This window comes from Schistocerca americana, chromosome 1 (assembly GCF_021461395.2).
Source record: "Schistocerca americana isolate TAMUIC-IGC-003095 chromosome 1, iqSchAmer2.1, whole genome shotgun sequence".
Taxonomy (NCBI): Eukaryota; Metazoa; Arthropoda; class Insecta; order Orthoptera; family Acrididae; genus Schistocerca; species Schistocerca americana.
Window position 1 is genome coordinate 414,568,426 of NC_060119.1, and position 12,462 is coordinate 414,580,887.

The following is a 12,462-nucleotide window of genomic DNA, read 5'->3' on the forward strand; positions in this document are numbered from 1 at the left end:
GATATAAAATGCAGACTGGCAATAGTTACAAAAGAGTTTACTAATATCTACACAGTTATAAATTCAAGTCCATCGCCACGTTTTTTCTGCCTGTGTGTTAAAGCTTATCTCAGGAACTACTATGGGGATTTTGATACTGTTTCCATTAATAGATAGATTCATTCATGATGAATGTTTGCATATGTGATTAAATATTATAAACAAGTCGTCCAGCCATAATGCGAAGACGGATAGGTTCCCAAACATAACGTACTGATATGTTTCATTGCAAGGAACTCTTTCCTAAAGGTATCTTCCGCAGTGTAGTCTTTGCACGGGTATCAAAAGTGGACGAAAATCAGCTCCGACCAGAAGAGAACAGAAGCTTCTGAAATGTGGTGCTACAGAAGAATGCTGAAGGTTAGGTGGGTAGATCGAGTAACTACTGAGGAAGTACACAGTCTAATTGGGGAGGAATGAAATTTGTGGCACAACTTGACTAAAAGAGGGGATGGTTGACTGGATACATTCTAAGACTGCAAATGATAGTAGATATGGTAATTGGGGGAGGGGGGGGGCAAGAAGTTACTGAAGGAGACCAAGGCTTGAATTCAGTAAGCAGATTCAAATGGGTGTAGGTTTCGATAGTTATGTAGAGATGAAGAGGGTTGCACAGGATACACTAGCGCAGAACACTGCATAAAACAAGTCTTAGGACTGAAAACATTAACGACTGCTGTCTTTATAATCGTAAAGTTAAGTTCATGATCCTCCGCAAATTCGTCATTGATGACGAATGGTCGCCCACTGTACTACTACTCATCACTGAAGCTTTCACAGCTTGCACTGTAAGTACACTATCTGGTCGCTAACACCTGACCTATGCACTAGACGGAACTGGCTCTGACTTGGGTTCGGCAGTAATGTTTGCGTGTTTGAAAACGTTACCCTAGACGTATCCTTGCAGCTGGATGAAGAAATAAACATTTCTGCCATTTCAGTCGCTACAATGACGGTACTGTGAGGAAAGTGCCATCCGTCTCATACGATAGCCATTTGAGGCATTGCTCTTGCACATGAGCAGTGGTATCCTTCGTGAGGTATTGGCATCACTGCCCGGTAAATGATGTTCTCAAGGGAAATGGAAGATATTTCTGAACATAACTGAATGGACAATGTCGAGTGCCAGAATACAGGAGTCACACATTTACAGAGACACCGTCTACACAATGATACTTGAGTTTACATCGCACTGTGAGTTAGGAATTTCTCCTATACCATCTTGCGTGAAATGTATCAGTGACCGGCACGAATGAAATTAATCGGCGATTCTTTGACCTTTATCGCCTGCGTGAACTTGTTGTATCCGTCGATACAAAAAATCAAAGTTGGTTATCATGTTTTTGTACGTATTAATCGAGCATTCTTCGACTTTAATCGCTGCATGAATCGTGTCCAAATTTGTGTGTGTGCTTGTTGTGTCGATTGGAAAGATAATTTCGTTGCAACCATTTTTCGTTCGCTTACAGGACTAGGAGAAAATGTTGGGCTAGGAGCTGCACCATCTTGAAAATTTGTTAAAACACAAGCAAAACTCTTATGAAGCACCTACTGTATGGTCACAAAGCAATGTACGATATTCTTCACAAGTAAAACGTGCATTTCAGTTATAAGCCCCATAAACATACCAAAATATTCTATATAGTGCACGGAACATAGCCAGTACTTTTTGCCTACATGCACCAAGGCTCGATTCTCAGAACCGACTTTGGTTGGTAACGAAATGGAGAGTGTTTCGCTTCATGTGTCGGCTAAAACAAAGAGGTCGTGCTGTTCAGGAACACCAACAGTGGAGCTGATAAACACTGTCCGCAGTCTTACAACACGCCACGCGCCACTGTCATCAAGGTCTTCCTGAAGCGTGCGGGGAATCTGTTTTAGAAGTTTGGCAACAAGTGAAGAGGAAGTTTACGCTGCGCATTCACTTGGATTGACAAGACGTGAGAAAAATTCCATCGCGGTACGCTTCACTTGAGGCGTATGGTGACGTAGCTATCATACGACACTGCTCACCTATTTGGAAATGCGTGGGGCGCAGGAGGGTTCTTTAAGGAAAGGAACCCAAAGAATTTCGCAGAGTGAGAAAGAAGTGGCAGATGAAATACTTGCGATTCTCCAAGATGAGTCAGCGGAATGCTCGACTGTGCGGACAATGTACATAATGGGTACAATGACGACGGTACGTGGTTAACAAAAGTTGACATAAAAACAGACATCAAGCCATGTAGTTCATCGTCCTTACCGGACAGGGAGCCACAAATCCCGCCTTTAGTGAAACGTGGTAAAGAAGAATCGTTGTCGACGAAGCGAGTACTAAACACAATTATGTACATGGCAGATCATCCGCAGCATAGTAAAGAAAAATCAGTTATGAACAGATTTCGACTAAGTCCGCAGCAATATGACCCTGTAGTGCGAAAGACAGACTACGTATATTGACGGGGGGACATGACGCACTTATTACAAATACTGGTATTTGCGCGTTTCAAGGATGCTTAATACAATTTACAGGATGCGCATGATAGTGATCTGTTACATTATGCACATCAAACTGCGCGTGACATAGATTACAGTGGTTTCAAGGGAAGCAGTGCTGCAGAATTGGAAGACAAGTGGTAACAAAATTTCAAATAAAGCGCCAATTTAACGATGCACAGTAGACTGAGCCCCGAGATAAACAAACTTATCCCATCGTTCAGTAAGGACTTTTTCAACTCCGACCAATCAAGATTTGAAGAGCAAAGGAACCCTAAGAGGTATCAAGAGAGTTGTTACAAGATCAACTAACATCAACGCATTCGTATAGAATTATGCCGACTGTTAACCTGGATAGTAAATTGGCTGGAAAGTTATTTGATGTGCTGCGAAAAGTTGGAGGTGCTTTATTCCCTACGATGCTTTTTCCCGTGTGCGTGATTTTACAAGGACAGTAGGGAATATTTACGACACGCCAAGCAAGAGTGGGAAAATGGGCGTAAAAAATTACAACTATTTTATGAGCGCTCCTTTTGGCCAATAGCTGGTCAAAATAATTTGATTTTGCTTGATCGCTGGTTGCATATAAAAATCTTACTCCTTTAGACCAAACTATCCCTCCTGAAAAGTATGTAAGACTGTAATTCAAACCATATGGAACCACTGGGAAATTCAGTCTTTGGATGTTTATTTTTTCAGTGCCTATAAAACATATTATCGCACTATCTGCAGCTACGCAGTCAAGGATAGCCTGTTTCACAATATGCTTCACAACATACTGTTTCGCATTCGGTTGTATGCCATCACACTCCATCAGTTCTAACCACTCCGCTACACCAATATGATTCTGTATGCGTTCTTTAAGAGTGGATACCTAGGTGTGGCACGCTCTTTAACAGCCAATGAGTTCACCTTCGGTCTTGATGGTGCGAACCTTTCTGATCATAGTGGCGCGCCATTTTTCATTCGCTGTTCATGGTGCAAGCTAAAGGTTTGTTTTGAACAGTTCTTAGGTTGTCGAAGATGTCCATTTTGTGAGATGTAATACATACATCCGATTTTCTGTCGCCCTTCTGATGCACAATGTGAGACATTAGCAGCTAATATTTTTTCTGTAATAACTCTTGCTAAATTCCTACGTTCCTGTTTACTCTGACATCAGTATCAGTCGATCTGAAAGCTTCAGATGTCAACTGAAGTTAACAGTTTCTCGTCAACAGATAAACGCGACAAAGACACGGTTGTCTGCGTAATCAACGATACAACCCCTCAATATGTGCAGGAATTCCGCAGCAGATATTTTAGAGAGACTCTCCTCTTTCAGCACACTAATACGACCCTGTTAAGACAGACCACATTTAGCGTACGCCTGAAAGGGCAAGGTTAGTTTTGGAATTACTTTAAGAGGATTATGGTCATCGCTGCTTTGTTTTTGAGGCGTTTATATCCTTCATTCCATGATGTGGATAACCCAATATGAACGGTGTGCTTAAGAGTTCCAGCTCTTATCTGCTATGAAAGAGAGCTATCTCCGCCCTCAGCCATTCAGAGACTAACAACGCCACAGTGCTGCAATCGTTTCCATGTATGGACTGTAGACGACGCCAGACGTCTAATTACAACAAATAGTACGTGGCTAGGACTGACAGGAATAAAACATGCATAAAAGCACAATATTATATTTGATTGCCCCTCAATTGTCAAGATGCCTTCTCTCTAGCGTGTCACCAGAAGGATCAACGGAAAACAGCACTTTGGATTTCATAAGACGCAAGAACGGCCTCACAGTAGCCTGGTGCGATATGTATTTGAAAGACCTTTATTGACGGTGACAGAAAAAAACACGAGGAGCTGGTATTTTAAGCAGTGCGTGGGGGAAATATTTCCATAAACTCGTACGACGCGGCCTCACTCGACCACTGCTGGAAAAAAATTTTTCGGGTACTGCTGGCACCGACAATAATAATTTAGTCTTGAATTGAAGACTGCACAACCAATTTTAGTAAGCTCTCTATTTACGTACATAAAATTACAATACAGACATCACTTCTTTTTTAATCTGAATGGACATTATTTATGACGCAACAAATACAGCATGGAAAGTCCAACACAATGAGCAGTCTGTGTACGAGCCGTTTATTGCTGCACATTATACAAAAATAATGAACACAGCAGTGGTTATATATACGTATATGGGAATAGAGAGGGATAAACTAACTCTTGAAAGTTGAGTTTCTTCTAACAACAACAAAAAATAATCATCCCCACCGAAAAAAAAAAAAAAAAAAAGTTTGCGCTTCCACAAGTCAACCTAATTACTATACGACGGCTAGTCATCCAGCCTCAGTTATCACTTCGGGAAAGAAATTTAAATAGTTTTTTATTTATTTGCAAATCCACGTTTGCAATCCTTGTACACATCGTAACTGCCGTGCCGCAGGACCGTAGCAAGCAGCTGGAGTAGCCAAAATGGAATAGGGTGTGAGCTGATGAAGTGGAATGTAGTGTGGTGATTCAATTTTGGCAGCAGCAGAAATGCTGCATCTGTATCAGGCCAATAAAGACGGTTGAAAAAGTCATCATGAGATGTATCAGATTTGCGCACATGTATCTGCAAAAAAATGAAACATTAATTATTTAACTTATTTTTACCAGGTGGTAATTAAAACTTTACCAGTATCTCTCGCAAAACACCTACCTCTATACTACTTTATGTGTGATGCAGGCAGACAAATCCAGTGATAGCAGTTTCCTCATGTTCACATAAACTACAATCGACTCTTGCTAATTCGAACATCGATAAACCTAATTTCTATATAAATCGAACAAGTGGAGGAATCTCTTAAGCAACCTAGATTTATCGAATAAATCTTGTGTTTGTCTCACTGATTATAAAAGACATGAATTCGTTTTTAAGACTTGTGGAGAGCCGGCCGGAGTGGCCGAGCGGTTCTAGGCGCTACAGTCTGGAACCGTGCGACCGCTACGGCCGCAGGTTCGAATCCTGCCTCGGGCATGGATGTTTGTGATGTCCTAAGGTTAGTTGGGTTTAAGTAGTTCTAAGTTCTAGGGGACTGATGACCTCAGCAGTTAAGTCCCAGAGTGCTCAGAACCATTTGAACTTGTGGAGAAAATGGAATATAACTGAACTTTCGTTATCAATTGCCGGAAATTTGTATGTGCCTTCCGAATGAATTTTTAAAATAAACAAAAATTAATGAAGTAGGTAAAAATCAACTTTGTTTTAATTTGAGATATGTTGTTACGTTTCTCCTGCCCTTTGTAAAGAAATACGAATGTTATTGAAACTACTATAGTAACCGCGGGTTACGGCCATGTCTTGCGAGTTCAAAAGATAAAGGGAAACTTAAGAGACTAAGAGGTGCTAGTCACCTAAGCGCGACTACAGCCACACCTTGGAGGTAGGTTACATAAAATGTCAGAGACTCCTAAACGCATCGGGGAAAATACTGACAAGGGCGCCAGGGCAGCGACAGTCGCTTATGGCGATAACACTGAAAGCTATAAAAACAGTAACACTATAAGCCGTAAAAACAAGGGTGATACAGTAGACAAAGATCGAAGGTAAGAGAGGGATGAAGGGAGACTGTCTTTGGAAGAGGCACCCCACACGTCACGAAGAGATTATAGCAGGCCTAACACAAGATTTAACGACAGATGTCTCCCTCCCTCCACTCAGCTTCCGAAGAATAAAAACACTTCATGTCAGAGACTGGAGGGAGGAGGGGGGTGGAGAAAATCGAATAAAACTCGGTAACAGGACGCTCCGAGAGGCCTATTGCAGTCAGATTACGAAGTTGATAGTTGTATCAGCCGAGACAGCCGAAGACAGTAGCCACGCAGCGCTAAACAGAGTTATCTGCAGCAGTTGCAGCGCAGCTGAAGGAATCCTAGACTAGAATGAAATTTTCACTCTACAGCGGAGTGTGCGCTGATACGAAACTTCCTGGCGGATTAAAACGGTATGCCGGACCGAGACTCGAACTCGGGACCTTTGCCTTTCGCGGGCAAGTGCTCTACCAACTGAGCTACCCAAGCACGACTCACGCCCCGTCCTCACAGCACTGGCGGAATCAAAGCTGTGAGGACGGGGCGTAAGTCGTGCTTGGGTAGCTCAGTTGGTAGAGCACTTGCCCGCGAAAGGCAAAGGTCCCGAGTTCGAGTCTCGGTCCGGCACACCGTTTTAATCTGCCAGGAGGAATCCTAGTCGCTTAGCTAGGGCCTTCTGCGTGTCTTGTCGTAGCTACTGGCCCTGTTAGTACTGACAGTTTCACTTTTAAGTAGATGGAATGGTGCTGGTTAGTCACCGTCTCTATGTAATGACTTGGTCTTTTGTGTGTGTGTGTGTGTGTGTGTGTGTGTGTGTGTGTGTGTGTGTGTGTGTGTGAAATATTATGGGACTTAACTGCTAAGGTCATCAGTCCCTAAGCTTACACACTACGTAACCTAAATTATCCTAAGGACAAACACAAACAGCCATGCCCGAGGGAGGACTCGAACCTCCGCCAGGACCAGCCGCACAGTCCATGACTGCAGCGACCCAGACCGCTCGGCTAATTCCGCGCGGCGACTTGGTCTTTTAGTGGGTACAATTCCTTTAGGGAGCAAGTGTATCGGGAGTTGATACTGTTTACTGAATAATGTCAGGAGTCCTAAAAGACTGATAGTGTTTGTGATTTCAGCTCTTATTACAAGCCTTACCTTCTGTAATAAGGGAATTTTAACATTATAGTCAAGTCGAGACTCCCTCTCACTTAATGCCAAACAACTCTTTTCCTTCTTCCCGAACAGTCTAGCCCAATTTCATCACTTACGTTTGAGAAGAGACACTACAGAACCATTTTTTGAAAATCACACCGTTATTTGGACATTCCTCTGATTCCACCTAGATGAGTCAAACTTCCGTGAAACTGAGCACTCAAGTAGTCGGACTTCGTGCGATGCCCACTAAACTTGGAGTTAACTTTGGTCGGCTGTACTCCTCTGGTGGGAAATTCGCAGTGTAACCCGGGTAGGGAAGCGCTCACAACCGCGGCACTGCCAGCCTCAGCCTCCGTTGTGGACAGGAGAGGCGGCAGATGCGGCAGCTATCCTTTACGGGCAGGCGAGCGCGCGCGATCCCCGCTTTGGGCGAGGCGCGGGACGCGAGCAGCAGCCGGCGCTGCCTGGCGAGGCGAGCCTTGTTCGGCCGCGGCGCGCTCTCCGCTCTGCTCTCTGGAGCGGACCCCGACTGGAAAGGCACGCGGCGCGGAGCCTGCGCGGTATTCGCTGCCCAGCCCGGGCTGCTTTACTCCATGACGTCTTCCCGACACTACACTACGTGCGCGTCTGCTTGTGCCACTGCGACTCGTAAGTGCTTGCTATGGGGAATATTAATCATTTATTAAGTATAAAATACCTGCAGCTGATTGCTGTATCACAACTATAGTGCGTTTAAAATTAGTTGCGACTTCTGACGTTTGACTGCCCGGAGAGGGACGTGACGCCGTTGCCCACGTAACACCAATGGCAAGCTGGCTTTCCCAACCAGGCCGACAGCGGATCGGCTGGTAACGTGCCCATATAGCCAGACCGTGAATAAACAGCACGCATGAGATGCATCAACGTTCGTCAGCTCTCGTTGTAACGTCGTATTTTCTGTCACTGAAGTGTTTTGTAGTCGTCAGGTATTGTGAACAAGTGTTTTGTGTTGGTGGTGCATTAATAACAACAGTGCAGAACATCTGAATACGAGATTTTCAATAAAATTGTCGTCCGAGAATACGTTCATGGACTGGGAAGATAACGATCTGCTGTAAAACATTCCTCGGAATTCGACAATAGTAATGGACAGCTGCATCAAACCAGTCTCAGGACTGAAGACCACAACAACAACAATGAACAAAACGCATTACCACTCTGTTGTGATGCATAATGTTCCAAAGCATTGAAGGAAGGCGCATATTTGCGGGTGCAAAGAAATGTTCCATCAGATAAAGGTGAACATAGCATGTGTAAGGCGAAGGTGCTGTAGCCAAGACTTCACGCTACCGGGTCGACGAACTGGCTAACGGTAAAGGGAATAGTTTAATCACGCTTCCCCTGTGTCATGCTCATTTAAATCCAACAGAGTATATGGGCCTAGGTGAAAAGTAATGTGGCAAAAAACAACACGAAGTTTACACACAGTTAGGTTGAAATGCTGACCAAAGAAGCCACTGAAAATCTTGCACGACAGGATTGGTGTAGATTTGTCAGCCATACCGAGTAGGCAGGTCAAGAGACATTGATTCATGAAGGATTGTGACGTGTTTTGACGAATACGTAACTTCTTTTGTTGCCATGTTGAAATCTGCTGCTTCTGTCAAAACACAGCAGAGTTCAGAAATATTCATCTCACTTATATTCTAATGAAAGCCTCGTCTCTCCCAATAACTATTGCAACCAACATCCTTCTGAATCTGCTTACTGCATTCATCTCTTAGTGTCCCTCTAAAATTTTTACCCTCCACACTTCCCTCCAGTAATAAATTAACGATATCTTGATGTCTCAGAATGTGCCCTATCAACGAATCCCTTCTAGTCAGGTTGTGCCACAAATTTCTTGTCTCCTCAATTCTATCAGCGCCTCCTCATCAGTTATGTTATCTACCCATCCATATATCCTCTCTACTTCGACCGTCATGAGTTATTTTGCCGCCAGAATATTAAAACTCATCTACTACTTTGTGTCTTGTTTTCCAATCTAATTCCCTGAGCATCGCCTGCTTTAATTCGACCGCATTCCTTTATCCTTGTTTTGCTTTTGTTCATGTTCATCTTATAACCTCCTTTCAAGACACTGTTCATTCCGTTCAACTTCTCTTCCAAGTCCTTTGATGCCTGACAGAACTCCAATTACATCCGCAAACCTCAAAGTTTTTTTATTTCTTCTTACGGAATGCAGTTTCAAAATAAGAAGCAGGTTTATAACGTGGTCAGTAACACGAGGCCCACAAAACAGTGCGCAGCAAGAACCGCGCTGGTCGCCTCGGTGCAACTGCAGTTGCAGGCGCCCAGCTCTCGCCCTCTCACCGTCTGTTATTACCCGCGTGCCGCAAAACACGGACAGCCCATGGCTCCTCTCCCTTTCATCCCGGAAGGCAGATGCCGACACGATTCAGGTCTCTGGCACGAAGTTACAAAATATCCTCAAGCTTGTCAACAAGTACAACTCTAAGTCTGCGGGCTTCCGTGACCGTTGTCGTTGAAGGTAAAAATTTTCTAGAATGTTAGGCCGCGTCATGTTCCTCTTCAGTTTCTTCTCCACGACCGATTCAACGATTCAACAACGCACGTGTGCCGCCCAGGGAAACCAACTTTTGTGAAAGGAAAGTCCGAGAAGTTCAAAATAGTTCAAATGACTCAGAACACTATGGGACTTAACATCTGAGGTCATCAGTCCCCTAGAACTTAGAACTACATAAACCTAACTAACCTAAGGACATCACACACCTCCATGCCCGAGCCAGGATTCGAACCTGCGATCGTAGCGGTCGCGCGGTTCCTGGCTGAAGCGCCTAGAACCGCTCGGCCACAGCGGCCGGTGTCCGAGAAGTGATTGCAATTTCAAAGAACCAATGTAACTTCAACAGAGAAGAAGGCTTTCAGCTCCGTGGATACCGCCATAGACAAACTAAATACGCAGCCACGGTGTGCGAAGAGTACAAACAACGGCCAGAAAACTACAAAAAAAAAAAAAAAAAAAAAAAAAAAAAAAAAAAAAAAAAAAAGGTTCAAATGGCTCTGAGCACTATGGGACTTAACTTCTGAGGTCATCAGTCGCCTAGAACTTAGAACTAATTAAACCTAACTAACCTAAGGACATCACACACATCCATGCCCGAGGCAGGATTCGAACCTGCGACCGTAGCGGTCGCTCGGCTCCAGACTGTAGCGCCTAGAACCGCACGGCCACTCCGGCAGGCAGAAAACTACAACCCAACCACTTACACTTATCGCGCTTGGCGTCCCGCGGCCGTTATCCGAAACGCGCGGTAGCATTACAGTAAACAAAAACCCCATCTACTTTTTCGACCGTCGCATGTACAGTGGAAGCCCTAATGGCTTCACGAGCAAGTTCTCTGGTCGTTAAAACAGCAGAGCACATTGTGATCTGTTTCCAGCGCACAAGTACACACACGAGCCGATCGATAATCGCTCACTCTCACTAACACCGCTGAGGCACGACAATAATACTCTGATAAACATTCCTCCTCACTTGCTCTGCCTGTTTCCTTCCTATACAATGACGATCGACCGCGAATAGCAGCCGGAACTATATTGGCCAGTAACCACACTTCTTCACCGTAAGCGCGGGAAAATTCATTTTCATAATTGAACGCGACACTGGTCTTAGTGTTCAGCTAACAGGGAACACCAGATCTTCAAGATGATCCCAGCAGAGGCGTCGAAACGGCGGCAGTGAAGAAGAAACTGAAGCGCAACATGAGGTGACCTAACGACCTAGAAGATTTTATGTCCAAGTAAAAGTCTCTCAGAAAAGTCTCGTTCAGGAGGGTCAACGGATGCTATGCGTCTGTCACAGCAGCTAGCTTATAATTACATAAACCAACTAACAATGTTAAGAAGTATGACGCTCTGTTAATATTAAGAAGTAGGTATTTTTCGTTACACAAGACAGTCACAAACATATAACAACCCTTTTTTTTAAACAGTTATTGGCCAACTTTGTACAATCAGATAAGCCCACAACTGCAAAAACAAATTGTTACTTTCCATACAGCTAGTGGCCATCGGTTAATTAGTAACACTGTAGACATCTGATTAATTTAACATAAAGTTTTGTCTTCTTCTCTCGTACTTTATTTCCCATTTCTCTCGGCGTCGACCCTCCTAATCTTGTTACGCCATTCTGAACGTACAGGGTGGTTATACAGTAATTAAAGCGCAGCTACTCACGGAAGTCCAGGATGGGCTGTAATTATCGTATGGCAGCGGAACTTGGTAGATATGCTAAAGCGTTAACGCAGAACCGATTTACGCTGGAAAGAATTAGTTCCAATTTTGGCTACCAGGTGCAAATCTGGGACTGTACACTGCTGTAGGGCGATATGGCACTCACGCTGTCATTTGTCAAGCCACAGCGTGAGAGAATACTATAGCCATCGAGAAGAGAGACCGTGCGCTGTTAGTGAAGCTGTTTTGTGTGAATGGCAGTAATTACTGTGCAGAACTGAGAGAGTATGGCCGACTGAAAGGTAAGAGGAGAGGCCCGACGTCGTTAACTGGTTTAAAGACGATAATGAAATTCGAAAACAGGTTGAGCTTGGTGTGGCACGTGGACGAGGAAGGCGTCATGTTCCTGTAGAAGTCACTGACGAGGTTGCTGTTGCTTAACTAACCAGGCAGCACGTGCTCGCGGTGCTAGTGCTCGTGAAGTGCCACGAGAGTTTACTCATCCCATGGTCAACAGTACGGTAAGTTCTGTAGTCTATTTTACACCGGTACGGGCACAAGATCCAGGCCCTCCCGCAACTGGAACCTCATGATCAGCAGCAAACGTACTGTTTTTGCTTTCCGATTTCTGGCACTGATCGACGTTGACATGTGGCCGGTCAATAGTCTGTGAAGTGACGAGGCACATTTCACACAACATGGTGCAGTGAATACACAGAACTACCACATTTGGGGTATTGTTAAATCGAGCCACTGAGCCATTGCACTCAACGTATGTGACTGTATAGCCTATACTTACAAGCACCTTTATTCTCGGTTTTTCACTGAAGAGAATACTCCCAGACAGTGTGTTAGGAGTGTGTTATGTGTACCATGACTTCTGCACGTTTTGGAAACTTCCTTGTACAGCATGTGATTCCTGCTCTGAAGGAACACAACTGTGTGAAAACTGCTGATTTTATTCAAGATGCGGCAACACCTCAGGTCGCT

The 12,462-nt window shown here is 44.3% G+C and overlaps 1 protein-coding gene and 1 non-coding gene across 3 annotated transcripts in view; both read right to left on the reverse strand.

Annotated features, from left to right (window-relative positions):
- LOC124602126 (flocculation protein FLO11) overlaps positions 1-12,462 on the reverse strand; it is a 616,796-nt gene that overhangs the window by 477,208 nt on the left and 127,126 nt on the right. The gene's annotated exons all lie outside the window — the stretch shown is intronic.
- On the reverse strand, positions 6,500-6,574 carry Trnas-cga. The gene has a single exon. It is a non-coding gene; the product is annotated as a tRNA-Ser (tRNA).